The sequence below is a fragment of the Ambystoma mexicanum genome, chromosome 5p, assembly GCF_040938575.1.
Source record: "Ambystoma mexicanum isolate Mex_15411 chromosome 5p, UKY_AmexF1_1, whole genome shotgun sequence".
NCBI classification, from domain to species: domain Eukaryota; kingdom Metazoa; phylum Chordata; class Amphibia; order Caudata; family Ambystomatidae; genus Ambystoma; species Ambystoma mexicanum.
This window is the reverse complement of record NC_090930.1, coordinates 489365834-489383408: the sequence shown is the minus strand read 5'-3', so window position 1 is coordinate 489383408 and position 17575 is coordinate 489365834.

The following is a 17575-nucleotide window of genomic DNA, read 5'->3' as shown; positions in this document are numbered from 1 at the left end:
GTATTGAAGGAGACGAGCTCACCCAATGGTGGGGGCTACATTGGTTGTAAAAGTAGGCAAATAAGAAACACTTGTGTGAATCCAGAGTCCGGTAAAGCCTCACCTACAGGTGTGGGGGACTACATCTGGTGTACAAGTAGGCAAATAAGAAACATTTGTGTGAATACACAATCTGGTGAATCCTCACCTCATGGCACGGAAGGGTTGCATCAGGTGTACAAGTAGGCAAATAAGAAACATTTGTGTGAATGCACAGCTGGTAAATCCTCACCTCATGTTGCGGGGGGCTATATCGGGGGTACAAGTAGGCAACTAAGAAACAGTTGTGTGAAGACACAGCTGGTAAATCCTCACCTAATGGTGCAGGGGGCTATATTGGGGGTACAAGTAGGCAGCTAAGAAACATTTGTGTGAATGCACAGTCCACGAAAGCCTCACCTCATGGTAAGAGGGCTACATTGGGTGTACAAGTAGGCAAATTAGAAACATTTCTGTGAATGCACAGTCTGGTAAAGCCTCACCTCATGGCGTGGGTGGCTACATCAGGTGTACATGTAGGCAAATAAGAAACATTAGTGTGCATGCACATTTCGGTAAGGCTTCACCTCATGGTGTGGGACTGTGTGCAAGAGCAGTATGAGCTGGGTTATGCACTAAGACTTTATTTGTAGAAATAGTCCTGTGGAGGATAGTGGGACAAATCCTGACATGCTGTAATCGCATATATACACAGACAGTGCATGTGAACATAACAGGCAAGCATGGGGGACAAGCAAACACTGGTTGAGGCCCTTGAAATAGAAGTAAGAGATAATGAAGGAGGAGGGTCAAAACTTTGCATACTGGCAAAGCCACACCTGGAATAATTTGGGGCTACCTCACTTATACGTGGTCATTGCAGAAGAGTTTAGTCCAAGATAGTGATTGTTTGCAAAGTGAACTCTGCGTCTGCCTCGCTCAGTGAGCAGAGCAAGGCGGCACAGTGAGTGATGTGCACCATCAGGGCAAAGCGTGCAACAGTGGTAAGGCTAATGAGGGCATATACATCCATCACAGGTACAAAGAGGGCTAGGAGGCATAAGGTGGGATGTGGGGACTGGAGAGTATGAGGAGATAGATAGCAGTGGACTGTCTTACCTGCCAAGCGGGGCGGCAACATTGGTAATTTTTCTTGCATGGCTGTATTTGAGTTCCTTTGGTTAGCTGTGGCTGTTGAGAGGGTTAGGAGCCCGCACATGCCCAGACAGGGGTCTGTTATAAAAGCCTTAAAAGTCAGCCTTTAAAGGGGGCCAGCATTGCCTGCCATCTGTCTTGAGGAAGCTGCCTTTCAGTAGCGGCCATCCTATCAGGCTGAGGGGAGGGCGGCTTGTAGGAAAGTGCTCGTCGGGTGAGCTTGTCTCCTTCCATAATGCAGCTATTTTTAAAGGGGTCTTTGTTGTAGTAATGTGCATCCCAACAGGGCTTTCCCTGCACCTAGATCCCACCTGAAAGGGATCAGAGGGGCACTCCAGTGCCTCAATGTTGCTCCTGTGGGGCCAGACAGGGGTCTGATGTCTATATTTGGGTCAACTGGTTTCCATTGATTGTAAGAAAGTAACGTATGAGCGTGCAGATGCGGTGTGCATCACCCCCCAGCCAGTCGCAATAAAAATATGCAGAAGTTCCTAGGGTTGTGTAATTCTTGCACGGCCTGGAATTTCGACTACACTACACCAAACAAAATCAACACTAACGACACAAAGGGCTTCAGCATATGAGGTAATATTGTCCAGACCTTCCAGTCACATTGTCAGGTGTAAGACAGAGAACCCAGCCACATTTATCACTGAATCAATCACTGAGGATGATGACGTACATGACTGTGTCTCTTATAAGGGTCCAGAGGATGACATACCCAAGGCTAGAGACTGTGCTCTCAAGGATGGGAAGTATTCTTTGTTGATGGGTCAGCAACTATTGATCCGGGCACGGGCAAGAGGCATACAGGGGCAGCAGTGGTATGCCTAACAGATGGAGAGTATGATGTATTAGTACAGAAAGCATCACCCATGCATTATTGCCCTGATTGAGGTGCTGGAGACATTCCAAGGGTGGCGGGTTACAATACACTCGGATTCAGCGTATTTCACCACCACTGTGCATTCTGGATTGTTGCGGTGGAAAAAGAGGGGGTTTTGAAGGGCAGACAGGCCCCTGTGCAGCACGCAGCACTGTTAGACATGTTGATTTATGCTCTTTCATAGCCTACATTTGTCGCAGTCATCAAGTGTGCTGCACATACTAATACTTGGTGATGAGGCAGCTGATCAAACAGCCAAAATAGCTGCCTATCTCTCAGAGCCAGATATTGTGGCCTACACAGAAGTGGCTAGTGTACAAGTACAAATAGAGGCCCCATACACAACACTGCCCATTACCCAGAATATCGAAGTACAGGGCTTGGCACCACAGGAAGATAAACTATTATGTCAAAAAGAGGTTCTATGCAATCTCCCACTGACCTGATATGGAGACAGATCTTCACAGGTAAGATAGTGATGCCTCAAGAGCTATTGATGGTTGCCTTTGAACAATTTCATCACCCCTTCCACATGTTGAAACAGCACATCGCTGCAGACAGCCCAGAAGATTGGTTTGTGCCAAACCTCCATGAATTGTGAAAGGTCTTCATTGCCATTTGCACCATCTGCCATCTGTACAACACAGGGAAAACATTGACAACACTGCAAGGCACATTACCACGCCTCAGTGGACCATTTAGAGAATTATTTATCGACTTGCTGACATGCGAGAGCGATGTAATACTTATTAGTATCTCATCATTATTGTCTGCCCCTTCTCCCATTGGATTGAGACTGGGCCATGCACAGATCCAGATGCTAAATCAGCGACCACATTTTTCATTTGAGAAATGTTCCCCTGCTGGGGAATGTGCAAAGTATTAAAATCAAATAATTGCACACACTTCTTCAATGAGCTTTTAACCCCTTAAGTGCCAAGGACGAGTTATCTCATCATTGGGATTAACTTCCTGTTGACTAGGACAAGCTATCTCGTCCTTGGCACTTAAGGGGTTAATGAAACAAAAAATGTTAGAAGGCATATAATGGCGAAACCCCAAAATCACCAAAAAAGGCCTTGGCACTGGGTGGGAAACCCCATGGCAGTTAAAAGGTTAAAGTAAATTGCTAATCTGTTAGACATTTGATACAAGATGTGCTCCATCTATCACCATCAGGCCAATGGAATAGTTAAGAGAAAGTTGTGTTTTACCCTATAAAGCAACTGGGTCCACTGTTTGCCCCTGGCCCTATTCAGTTTGAGGAAGCAGCCCTTTAAAGACCACCACCTCTCACCTCATGAAATAGTAACATGGAGGAGAATGCATACCTACATGCAGTGCATCTGATATTTACAAGAATGCGGCTGTGTTAGGAGAAAAGTTTACACTATATTTGCATTAGTTAACAAAGTGTATGCAATCTCTTTGTCGCCAGATAGCACCAAGAAGAGCAGAAGTGGAAGACAGCACAGCACCACAAGGTGTGAGCTCGCTACAGCTACTGCCTGTAGATGCCATCTACATTCCCAACTTTGCCCACAGATGGCATGTGCATGCTTCAATGGACCATATACTGTGGTCTACGCGACACCACTTGCTGTCAAGGAAAAAGAGTTTCGTGATTGGGTTCACCTTTCTTATGTCCGGAAGGCTGTCCATACAACTTCCCCTTTGCCATATATGTAGTGCTTGTTTCAATAAGGTTGTTAACATTGTCATCCTGTGCAAATAGAGGTTCCACCAAATAATGTGTTGTCCAGTGGCACAGAGCATTCCTTTTTTATATTGTGCAATATGAGGAATTATATGAACATTGCATGGCTGTCTCATTCTTCTCGCCCCATGCAGATTTCTCACCATAAGCATTGTACAATAATGTCTATATTGTATGCATGTTTAGGGTTCATTTTAGGGTTGTGTTTATACTCACTAAACCAGTTTATATGGTGAGGGCATATAAAGGTTGTGTTTATTGTAGGGTGTACAGACCATAAAGGTTTGGAATATGGTACTGTTTGAAATGATGTGCTTCAAAATGAGTTAGTACACATAAAAAGAACCTGAAAATTCTATACAGTCATATGGCGATGGAAGCCATGTGTTAAAAGAGGGGTTGAAGAATAAAATGAGTATGATCAACATAAAGGGGCCGTGTCTGACACAGGACTGATGTACACCATCCAGAATTCAGTAACTTATGGTACAGTCACATGTGTTCAGTGGGGAAGCAGAGGTCAAATGGGAGCTGTTATGCTTGCTCTCTTATCCCACATGTGTCAGGGACACCCAAAATGTTAGTACCCCAAGAGATGTCACCCCTAGAAGCCCAGTGTTTAGTTCATTTGGCACATGTTCCAAGGGCACAGAGTACGAGTTGTATTGATGGGCAAGGATGGGGAAAAATGTGCACAAGACCCCCGTTGCAAGGCATGCCCATTGCTGAAGATGTATGGAGTATTGCTCATATCAAACAGATGGAAGGGGGCAGTAGTGGGCTGCACAGCAAGGGGTTGGCAAGATTTGATGAAGAGATCATATGGAACATAAACAAGAACTATCTCACCATATGGGCCACGTATGTGTCAAAATTAACATGGATTCAAACAAAAAAAGTACTTCCAGTGAAAGTGCAAGCAACACACAAATATGAGTTTTGCTTTCGAGCACACAGAACTGTTACTGCGGGAATTGACAGCACGTATAACAAGATATTGTTCAATCCTGATCTCAGCAAAGGCACAGCCACTCTCATGGACATTTTCTGGGTGTGCGACCAGCGGGCATACATGCATCTCCTACAATCATGGAGAGGAACATGCTCCCTAACAACCCTGCATTCAGCCATTCTAGTGGTTCCTGATGCCCATCTGGCATTAGCACACCTGCCCACCACTAAGGAGCCACAGCCATTCCAAACCCCACAAGCAAAGAGAAAGAGGCGTTCACTAAGAAGAAAAGGGCAAAGGCGATAGAATTACTTATCCGTACACTCCACCAAACTACTGAAAGCAATTCCAGACAAATATCACCTGCAGACCAAGACAGAAGTGTTTTTTGCCTCTCTACTACTGCCAGGTGTCCAGGTCACAGCCAACGCAAAAGTGAGATGCCTGCCATCCGGCAGATAATCCTACCAAGCAGATATGTACTGGACTGGTTGAAAGCCATGGAGGGGGCGTGTGCAGGTAGATTGGATTGTCATATTGCACATAAAACTGCTCAAGTGATGCAGAAAACAAGTCCCTCTCACACATCATAGGGGCTCAACACAAGCTGAAGACAGGCATGAGACTGAAGCTGGAGTGGAAGCCGAAGATTGGTTCGACACAATGTTCTCATGGGCTCCAACATGGCTAGTAATAGTGGTGAAAATACTGGTCCCCATTGTGGTGTTCCTGTTGGTGATGATCTACATGTGCCAAATGATACTCTGTTGGTGCACAAAGACTATGCCAAACAGTGCCATGATGATGATCTCGATAAGGGCAGGTGGATCCCCTCCTATCACAAAAGACAGGTATACCCAAACAGAGAATCCTAACAAATTATGCATGGTAGCAATTGGCTGGCCTCTAAATGCTCCTGGCAGTGTAATATCATACCCACCAGACATGGAAAGTTGCATAGAGTATTGGGTTGACCTAGCAGGAGACAGGGACTGCCTTCTTCACCCATGTACCCCTGAACAGTATGCCCGGGGTGGGCGAAGCTTATGCCACGTATGTAGGGCATGGGTGCCCAAAAATGAAAACAACAGAAAAAGAGAAGCAGCTGGATTAGTCAATGAAGGATTAATTAAAGGGGGAATGATGGGATGCGTGTCCAGCTCCCATGCCCTCCTAAATGTTTCTGGCTGTGAAAACTATATTAGTGCATGGCAAAGTGAACAGATGCCGCTATATGTGGGTGCAATATGTGAAGTGTACATAACAGATATAGTGTTTAATAGCAGCTATGGAAACATAAGTAGACAACGGCATAGGGCACAAGTGATATTGAAGCATAGTAGGTAAAATATAGTGGAAAACATGATTATGTGAGGCCTGGTCCCAGACGCAAGAAATACCAAAGCACCGCCATTTTGGAAATGAAGCCTAGTAGTTTGCAGGCTCTGTCAGAACCAACAGTGTAATGCAAAAAGGGTTTGAATCCTCTTCCAATCCCAGGCCTCAGCAGTGAAACCGAATATAGAGGTCTTCAGGCCGAACAGATAAAAATAAAGTTGTATTGTGCCATAAACCTGTGAAACCAGAATGGAATGTGAATGGTCGAGTGCAGTCAGGGATGCACCCATCCTAAAGGACAAACTCATGGGATCTGGGGCAGAGGTCTTGAGCTGCCAAAAGGCCTAGTCTAGATTTAGGGCACTAGCGCCCCTCAGAATAATGGTCATCCCATTTGACGCCCATAAACCAGAATACGTAAATCCATCGAAAATCTGGCTGATTAGTGTGGTCCTCAAGAGACCCAAGAGAAGCTCCAGGGAGGGGAAGCTAATAAGGGGGGAGCAAGGAGTGAAGCATCCTGTGGTTTGTGATAGGAGGAGCAGGAGGTGATGCCAACAAATGTAGTCTTGCGACAGGGAGGCATGGTGGGGGCACCCGCATGTCTTGTATCAAGAGAAGCACACCACTATTTTAAGGAGCCAATTTGACCTCAAAGATATCCACTGAGCTCATGATAACGACTAGGTGCACACCATATGACTAGGCTGATGGGGCGTGTAACAATCCAGGTAACTCGCAAATCCAGTAGCTGGGAAACAGTGTGACAAAATAGGGGAAACACGTGTTAGAGGGCAGGGGCAGATTAGCATGTAGTCAATCGGTTGAGGGATTATAGGGGACAGGTGGCATGTATATAGGTGGTAGCCTATGAGGGTGTGGGATAAATACTGTAGACTTTGTGTGTCATTAATGGCAATTGCTTTCCTTATAACCTCGTGTTTGCTTTGCACTAACAAAGAGCTCTATGGCATTTGGGTTCTAGGGGACTCTCTGCCACCTTTTTCCATTTTGTGTACAAAATAAATCTTGTTTTCCTTGCAAAGAGGTGCACCAAGCTTTTTTCCTTAGCAGATAATTTGTTACTCTCTGGTTGTCTGGACGTCTGCATTATAATTCATAAAGCAGGCAAACATCCATTCATATAAAATGAAATCTGAGTAACTACTCTAGACAAAATAATAAAATCCTCTCCAATAAAAATGCACAATCTATAATTGCCATTGTAATTCGAAAAGACAAAGGCTTTTTTAGTAGAACATTTTGCAATGTTATAATTCAATTAATTTTCTTTGACACTATCCTCAATTGTTGGCATCAGAGAAAAATATTGCGTTCACATATAACTTTCTTATTCTAGGGCTGATTCAACTCTAAAGGATGGAAATCGTTAGTTTATTTCTTGGCAATAGATACAAGAATGTTTGGCAGCGTTAATTTTTTTACTTTGTCTGCAGGCTTGGATTTATGAAGCAACCTTTATTTTGGAGAGCACAATATCTTGATGTATAAAAGGGTCACACAATTATGAGATTATGAAATTGAAATACAAAAGGAATAAGCAAGTAAATCTTACTTTGCATTAAGGATCAACTTTAGGCAGAATCCTTTCTTTTCTGTGCAAAGGTTATTTTGAAAAATGACATCAAGAAATCAGTAAATGGAATGTTGGAGCGTTTGCACCAGTGAAGTGCCAGCCAAGAGCAGCTGAGGCAGTGATTTAGAATGTGTGGCATGCTATTCCTTTAACTTGCCAGACGAGTGACGTGAAATCAACAAATTGAACACCGGAGCATTTGCATTAGTGAAGAACCAGCCAAGTGCAGTTGACATAGTGATTTAGAATTTGGTGCATGCTGTTCCCTTAACTCACTAGAAGAGTAACTTTAAATTAATACATTGAATGCAGTGTGTTTGCGCCAGCAAAGTACCAGCCAGATACAATTGACACTTTGCTGAGCCAGTTAGAATTTGGGGCATTCTGTTCTTTTAACTTGCCAGAGGAGTGACTTGAAATCAATAAATTGAACGCTGGAGTGTTCAGGCCAGCAAAACCAAATGCAGTTGGCACATCGAGTTAGACTTTGTGGTATGACGTTCCTTTCACTCACCTAAAGCGGGACCTGAAATCAACAAAGTGAACGCTGAGCATTCACCCTAGCGAAGCACCAGCCAGCCAGTTCATGCAATTGAATTGATGAAGTGGAGATGATGAAGTAAGGTAACAGACCAGCCAAATCTGCCTTTGGTCAGTTCCATAAGAAATGGGGGATGCCACTTGTAGGCATTGCGTGCCTATCGACTGAAGGTAAGGTTGAAATGACCTTGTTTTTATATAACACTTTTTTGAAGTGAATGAAATTGAACTTTTGCATGGTAATAATTGATGCCTATAGACGCAGCAAAATAAAGAGCGTCAACTAATTGCTGTTACAGTCAAATCTGAAACATGCCAGGTTTAACCTAAGAAATCACGCAGAGGTTAAAAATGGAGCAGCTCATGTATAGCAGGAACATACTGTACAAGGCTTATCTTAATTGGCAACACACTTTTTAGAAACAGAGGCAATTTGAAACAAAATGTTACATTTTTGATAATTAAGTGTGCAAAGTAATATCACTGATTATGTTCATGGTCAGAACACACGCATACCTCAGGAAGGTGCTAAAGGTGACACTTCTTTACTTATTGTTGAGTCAACCTAACTTCATCTCGACACATCCCTCCCAAGGTGCACCTCCACCATGGTCCTTAGGGCGCTCCTTATACTGTACTACGTTCTGCCCTTTGAAGCAGTTACTATCACCCAGCCACTCACAAGTCCCACACGGCCAACACACCATCAGTCTCCAAACACTGTGATCCTCCTAAGCCTTGTCCACACGACTCTGCGTAGTGCGACACCCACAATGGAACCTATGACGCCCATCATAGGCTTCCATCACTCCAACACTGACACCAACCCATACCTCAATGACCCGGCCCTCTGGCTGGAACATTTCGCTAGCAAACCCACCCCGAATCAACCATGTCCTTTATCTCTCAGAAACAAGAGATTAGGCACTAGATTCCACATATGCCCCACCCGCAGTAACCTCTCTAAGCGAACACTACACACACCACCGTGCTCACCCGCCGTACCTACTAATAGCAAACCCCCTACTGAGGCAAAACTGCTGGCCATCAAGGGCGCTCTTATCAATGCCAGATCCCTTCCTGCACATGCACTAGACATAGCAGACCTCATAACAAGACAGGCATTCATCACAATAGTCTCCAATGTCCAGCACATTGATCATCCCCAAATGACTCGAGCCATTCCTAATCTGAATGAATTGTTGGAAAAGGACACCCTCAATAAAGGTGCCCGTGAAGCAATATGGTAAAACGAAGAAAAAATAAAGAGTTATCAAAATAGTGAGAATAATACAAAAACTAAGAGGAATAAGAAGAACGCATTACAAAAAAAACAAAATCAAAGAAGAAATCCACAGAGGTACGCCTGGGTGCTAATGACAATCTTACTGCAAAAGGATGAAAGGAATTTTCCATGAATGAAGGAAGAAACACTGACCAACTCATTAAACACCATAAAAGAGTATTATTTATTTATTTAATTAATTAATTAATTAATTATACTGTATTGTGATTTCTTTGCATAAAGAAACCTTACACAGTACAGCAATTCTTAAAAAAACACCACAATATCCATAAGTAATGAGTATTACAATACAAAAATTCCTCACATTAAAGTCCATAAAAGCCACAATTTACAATTTATAACAAATTCATCCCGAAAAGAATAAAAGAAGCAATCCATGCTTCCCATTACACAATACATACAGCAGCACAATTTGAAAAGCCAAACAAACATTCCCATCGTACGCCAGATTCCCATCATATATTCAGTGCTCACTTAGGCATAAAACACTATTAATCATTAATGCAAGGTCTGAGACAATCAGTGATTTCCTTTAACAATTAACAAGGCTACCGAGCGTGAGAGTGAATTAAGACTCTTCAAACTATGCCATAGGATTACAGGGCAAAGTGCCTCGGAAGAGGCCACAAAACGAGATAAAATGAAAAATCTCCCGTTGGTGAGTGCCTTCAATTTCAACAGTAAACGATAAAGCGTTTCATACTTGCCCACCTTCGATCTGCATGTGTAATCACATAGGCCAATAAAAGGCACAATAACTTGCAAGGTCGGGTAACAATGTAATTAAAATCTAATTAGTTCACTGTGCAACAGTCAAGAAGGGGCCTTACAGATAATGATGATAGCGGTTGATTCATAAAACGCGAAGATTCTGTCCATACCGCCAGACATGTAAACAATGATAGCTCTCGTAGATCTTATCCAAGGCCCAAAGACGTTTCTTAATACACAGCAGATTCATGTCACCCAGCCATTCTATTTCCTTCAGATAGTGATTACATTCCGCTATAAACATAGGTAAGGTAGGACAATTCCTACTCCCTGTGGCCTCCTGCTGTCTCACAAGAATATTAGTTTTTTCACCATTATAAAATCTGTAGAGGAGATTTATCTTTTGTCATTTATAATAGGACCACCAGCAATGCAGTTTCAGTTCCAGCCTAATAGCCTCATTTGGTATGTGAGGGGGCATATTAAGGACTTTACGCCAAATTTTCCTTTCCATCGCACAGAAAAACATTTGGATTGACTCAGGCAGTAGTACATGGCCGTACAGCAAAGCTGGGGTCACCTTTGACTTGAAAAATTCCTGTATGGCCATCATTGGTCTCGGAACCATTTACATTATTAAAATCTACCTGCTTTCAACAAGCTCAATATGTTCTTTAGATGAGAATAAATACCCTTAGTAGATAAAGAAAGGAGTGTGCATAATAATTTGCACAGCCACTGTCCATATAAAGATAACACATTTCCTCAGAACATTGTAACAAAGAATAGTGGTTTTAACTGGATTCACCACCAACCCGTTTGTACCCATTTAAGTAAGCATCAAATTCAGTTGCCGCTGCAGACCAATGGGAGTGGTATCCATTAAAAGGATGTCGTCCTCATATGCCAACCATCCAAGTTCCAGCGTACCCAGGAGGAGACAGCAGAGCATGGCTAAAGATTAAGGACAGGTCAGAAAGGTGTCCTTCTGCGTTCAGACGCACCTTAAGTGAATTATTGGAATGAAATAAAATTAACATGGATAAGAAACCTTTGGGAATTCCCCAGCAATTAAGCTTTGGCTACAACCTGCCTCTGTTGACTTTATTAAAAGCCGATGAGAGGTTCAGGCTAGCCACATATAAAGTGGACTGTTTATTCATTTTAGCAGACCATTGCAGAAATGAGGGGAAAATTCCATTAGTCGCAGAAACAGCCCCTTTCCAGAACCCATTCTGATAAATACTTAGCTTTTGGGTTTTCTCAACCCACGCAGTCAGGTCTCTTAAAACAAAGCTTTTTAGAACTTTGGAAGCCGAATCTAATAGCAAAATTGGACGATAAATTCCAGGTACAGACGTGTCCCCTTTTTTATAAATTGGAACTATTATTGCAGTGCCCCATGAGGGGGGAAGTTACAAAGTGGTCACTACCTTGGTAAAGAGGCAATAAAGAATCTTGTCCCAGAGAACAGGATCACTTTTAAAAACATAATTAGATAAGGCATCAGGGCCACAAGCTCCAGAGGATTTTAAATTTGTGAGGGCCCCCACCAGCTCTTCCTCATCAAAATTAAGTTTCCATGAGCTTTGGGATATAACTGAAAGTGATACTCAATTACCTACAAAGAAGAGCCAAATTGTCAATTTTAAAAAAGGAAAGCCATTCCACTTCTGAAATGCAATTAGTTTGCATCTTTGACTGGTGGTCCTCCAAATTGTTAAGTAACCACCAAAGCCCTCGTGAATCCCGTGTTACAAGCATATTTATAATTAAGTGCAGTGGAGCATGGTATTAATGTACTCTATTGGCCTGAATCCAATTTTTAAACTGTTGCCTCAACCTGGCCAACTTACTTTTTATCTAGGATAGGTGACTGGCACCTTGTAACTTTATACTTCTCAAATTCTTTCTTAACTCACATTTGTATGACTTAATCTGCCAATCACTGAGTTTACTGGGCTAATCGATTAAGGGTTTAATGGCACATTGAGGACGTGTAAAGATCTGCGCTCTCCATCATTGAATGGTAATAGCAAACTGATCAGGGGAGAAAAGTTGAGCCTGATCCGTTTGAGACCCGGTGTCCCAGTCCCCCCGCACTTCATTCATAAAGAGTGCAAGTATTTTATTCCATAATCGCCAGGTGTTTCCTGCTGTGTTCACAACCAAATGGCTACCCGCAGAGAATAGCATCAACGAGTTCCTACCTCACAAGTAAGATGCATTATTAAATATGCATGATCACTCGAGTTATCTAATGACACCTGTAAAGAAAAAACAATTCCATTAGGGCACATGCCACATAAATAAAGGGACCATTATTGAATGACATTGTAAAACAAAGGAGGAGATACGCTATGAAGAAAATGTAGGTAATATTAAAAGTATTAAGAAATCCTGAGCCCTAGATCAGGTGGATTAGCCAATATAACAATTTGTGCCCAACCTGAATTTTGGGCTAATTTCTTAACACCATTATTTAACAGAAGAATCCTAATGGGTTTAATTTCTAATTCTTGTTTTGAAGTTTTAGTTATTCTGATATTTAAACAGGGTAAGAGAAGCGACATGTGAGATTTTAGATCCATTGCTCTCTTGCGTGCGTCAAGTAACATTTTTGCATCCATTATATTACAGAAATTAAAGAATTGTGCAGTTAAATACTAGTTTTCAGCTAAGGAGCAAATTGGCATTTGTCAAAACTGTTCAAATCTACATACGTCACTCCTATTAAATTGTTAAATTAAAAGGCCTTGAAAAAAGGTAGAGCTCCATTACATGTCACTTTTATTGATTTTTCCTTCACCGTTGAAAGTGTATGAAGAGACTGTTTGTGGAGTAGGGTGAATAATTGGGTCCTAGATCCCATTTTGTTCCATTAGTTAAACAGTTGCATGAAAATACCTTGGTTAGGGTATGCCTGGATAGTAACTGCCATTTTACACAAGGTATTGACACCAATAAAGGGCTTAAGCAAGGTTGCTCCTTGTTTCCTTTCTCTTTAATGTGGGCATGGCCGATTGCAACCCATTTTGGTGAATTTAAAAGCTGCTCCATTGAAATTAGCAAAGGCACATATTAGAAAATAACCAAAGGACGAGATGACTTTGGCATTGCACTTAACCATAAATACCCAGGACAAGCATTATAGAATTGCTTGGCAATATCTTTGGTGGATCTTTCCTGTAGTCCCATTCCAGCCCCTAGCGATTCCTTTACCGCTTACTCTACATACTTTTTTGGTGTCCAGTCATCCCTCTCTGTCCCGTTGTTGAGTCATAGTTTTGTTTGAATTTATTTGCTCATCTTTCCCAAAGCCCTCCATTTTGTCATTTTGCTTTTCCTCACTGGCATTCTCTGACCTTCCATTCTGCTCTCTCCCTCATTTATCATTTTACCCCACATTTGTGGTTTCCTTGCCTTCCAGGTTTCTCACTGCTTGTTGGCACACTCTTCTGTGTCTGTCCGAGAACCACCCTTGCATCTCTTCCTGTTCTGTCCAGGATCTGCCACACCTCCATACCTGCCAAACACTTATTTTTCCTTTCTTTGCATGCTTTTATCTGTATATGCTCTCCTGCTCACATACTGTTGGGTTTCCTATCTCTCGCTGTATCTGTTCTCAATTCTTGTTTTCATTCCTCCTTTGAGCATACAATAGCATGAAAGCAGATTTACCTGGAACTCCAGGGTCTTTCTCTATCATTCCATAAGACTAACGATGACAGGGACAGGCCTGGGGTGGGGGGCAGGGAACCGCAGGCATTAGCCCTCTATCGGGTAAATACGCTAATGCAGTCAATTTGTTGTTGGCCTTTGCTGATTGATAGGGACATCTTATCTAATTGTGGTATTTTGTATCTCATAGGGATCCTATAAGATACAGTTCCTTACCCTAGCATGTTTTATTTCCTTGTTTTCCCTGGACAGTGGAGCTATAGGGTGTGGAAGTTGCCTGGGGGTGCTACAATCCAGAGGGAACAGGGTGGTTGGAAACTGAGCCCGATAAAAATACATTGTAAATTTGACACTCCTCCTGCTTTGCCAGGCATGTACCCTGCAAAGTCTTCAGAGTTCCATATTGGTGTCAACCTTCCTCTTTTGCTAAGCATGATTGGTAATGGTACAGTTCATAGAACAGGTTTCCCCAAAGGATGCACTCTGCCTGGTTCAAAGTGTAGCCTTAATAGTTATTAATGTAATCTATTGGAGGGGACATGTGTCTCGCTACTTGGAAATAACCTATCTAGGTGTTAGAATGGCACCATTAATAATTTAAAATGCCCATGTCTGGCAGTAAAGCAAAATTGCATCCGTACCAACTTTGATTCTCTATATTCTGTAAACCTAATTCAGAACACTGATAAGGTATGTGGAAGCCCACATGATAGACTTTGGAAGAGTATCAAGGAGCATAGTCAGTTTATTAAATTGCCATTCAAAACATAAACATAGCAGCATGATCTCTTCTTAACTCCCAGGCACCAAACTAACCTGCTGCCCCAAATCACATATTTGTATACAGTTCTTAGTTAGAACTGGCGAATTAACTTCAAATCACTATGAGTCCATATGGTCTTGATGGGGCTACATGTCCCATAAAGATAATGTTTCTCACATTGGGGAGCAATCTCACGCTTGTCCATCCGCCCTTTCCTGTGCACCTTCCACTTCCTCCATCACATGGTTTGAACCTTCTTGAAATTTACAGACTTGGAAGTAACCTTGATGGCTACCTTGAAGGCCAATGTTGAGGGCCATGCCCAACACTTGGCAACTTGTATCTTTCCATCATCACACAGTTCCATCATTATCCAAAACAGAGTTACCTCTGTTTTTCTCTACACCACCTCTTGGTGAAAAGGCCTTTCTAGAAAGGTCAGCATCTTTTATCAGGTCAGCAGCCCCAATGGCTGAAGCCTCAAAATATTGTCTCTTAGAGTTACAGTCTGGTCTACAATTGAATTGTCTATACTAAAATGAAAGATGAAATATAAAACAGTGGAATTATCTTATATTCTCACTGTACCTTCCTTTGTACTCAGTGCGTCACTATCTTCATTTCAAAACAAGAGTATGCATTTCATGGCCTGTTAAAATTATATTTGTTTCATGGGAAACAGATCAATGTGGACTGACCTTTATTAATCCCTTAATACAATGACTAGGCATGTATGTGCATCAGAACAATGATCTCCACTGGCAAATTGTTGACTGAACCAAAACTTTCATCTTGGACAGTATACTTGATTCTTTGAGGTTTCAGGTTGTTTAGTAGCATTAAACATGTTAATTGAACTTTTTTGCTAGAACAATACATGGAACAGTAGTAGACCACCACAATAAATACCATACGTATTATAATCATAGCAGCTCACAAAAAAGTTAAATATGTATTTGTAATACTTTTCAGAGCTATAAGCACTGTATCTGAAGAAGTACAGAATAAAGCTTACTGGTATGCTGTTTCAAAGGCTTTGCTCTCTGTATCATTCATTAATATGTGTCTGCCTAATTATGCCAGAGATCAGCTAGATATCAGGCATAATGTCAAGTAAATTCAAGAAACTATTTTGCAAAGGGTTCAACAATTACATGGTATTTCATTGGTAATACTCACCAACCTTTTCCTTTCAGCTTGTCAATGGATGATATGTGCCCCAGTGCATGCGTGTAGTATAGAGGGAAAGAAGGAATACTGTTGACCCAAAAGCAACTGTGAACAGGGTTAAATAATGATGTTACTTCTATGGAAAATACATGGCCAAAGCCCTCCACACGTGAATTGGAGACACCTATTAGTTTCTGCGCCACACAATTGTGTTTCAATGATAGGCTTAGACTTGCTTTTACTTTACATGAATGAAACTATATTTGATTTTGATTTGAATATAGATTGAGTTAGATGTTACTTCACATCAGATCCGGTGCTTACTAATAATTGAATAGTTGGGCAATAGAGTACTAAATGACTGTGCAGGACATATCTTGTGATAAATATTCCTGTCAACAATATAAATAGGGTATATCAGAGTGTACGTTTAGTGTTAGTATTGTTTTTCATTGATAAATATGTCACTCAGAAACAATATTGTGGTCAGTCTTGCAAAAACCAGGGCAGCCACTAAACCTATTATTGCTTTTGAGAAGGGACCTTAAGGCATATATCCTGTCCATTAGCGGCTGTAGCTGCAATTTCTGCAATGCTTTTCTTGTACTTTACCATATGCATACACTTAATAGCACCTGCTCAAACAGTCATAAAGTCTGCTCACATGATAATGTCTGGTCCACATAGTTTCATCTAGCTTTGACTGATCCATTTGGGTAGTGGCTGCAATAGGAAGAGATGAAGTGACCTGTTGAGATGTTTGTGACGTGATAGTGGAAGCAGAAAGTTCTTTCTGATAATCGTGATCTAACATCCTGTTTGGGTGGGTTATACATGAAGGTTAATCTTAATTTACACTTAGCTGCAGACAAAATAAAATCCAATAAAAGGTCCACTCCACAATCCCAAGTCTCAAGGAATGTATGATACCCTGCCATGCCATTACATACCTTTGCCATGCCATTACATACCTTTGCCCCATTTTCTTATCTTGACGTGGCAATTACATTGCTCAGATTGACACCTCTGGATAACCCTTTCAAGTAATGTCCTCATTCCCTTCCAATGATTGTACTCCAAAGTTTCATGTCACTAATCATTAATATATTATAAATAAACAGTAATAAGCAGCTGCAGTCATAGTTATTAGTACCAAGTAGGACCCTTTCCACCTGGGGGCAGTGAAGGTTTCTGCTGGTAGTAAACATTCATTTAAATTAAGTCACCTGGATCCAGTGAATGACATGCCTCCTCTCACTCGTTTGGCAAGGGTTTCCATTACACGTGAATTTATAGACTAAATACGGATAATGAGACTTTTAAAGTACTTCTGCATCCTGTCATCAGTCAAATGGGGTATACTAGAAGATCTATTCAGTGGTAGTGGTGATGGTGGTGAGAGATGATGCATTGGGCAGGCCTCCATGAGGACATAAATCATTTTTCCTGTTTACCATACTTAGAATAACAGAAGGTACCAGTAAGAAGGCATCTGGCCACTTAAGGGCTGCCCGCACATGCACCTTACCTATCTTATTTTTGATTGTACTATTGTACCTCTCAACTACCCCAGCTGATTGAGGGTCATGGAAGAAGTGAAACTTCTGCTACATTTGGAGATATGTGCACCGATCCTTCACATTCTGTCTAGGCACAACATCTCTCACTAGGAATTCCACCACATAACCACAACATTTCTTAAATTGGAGGAAGTCCGTTTATACACTTATAAAGGTACCCC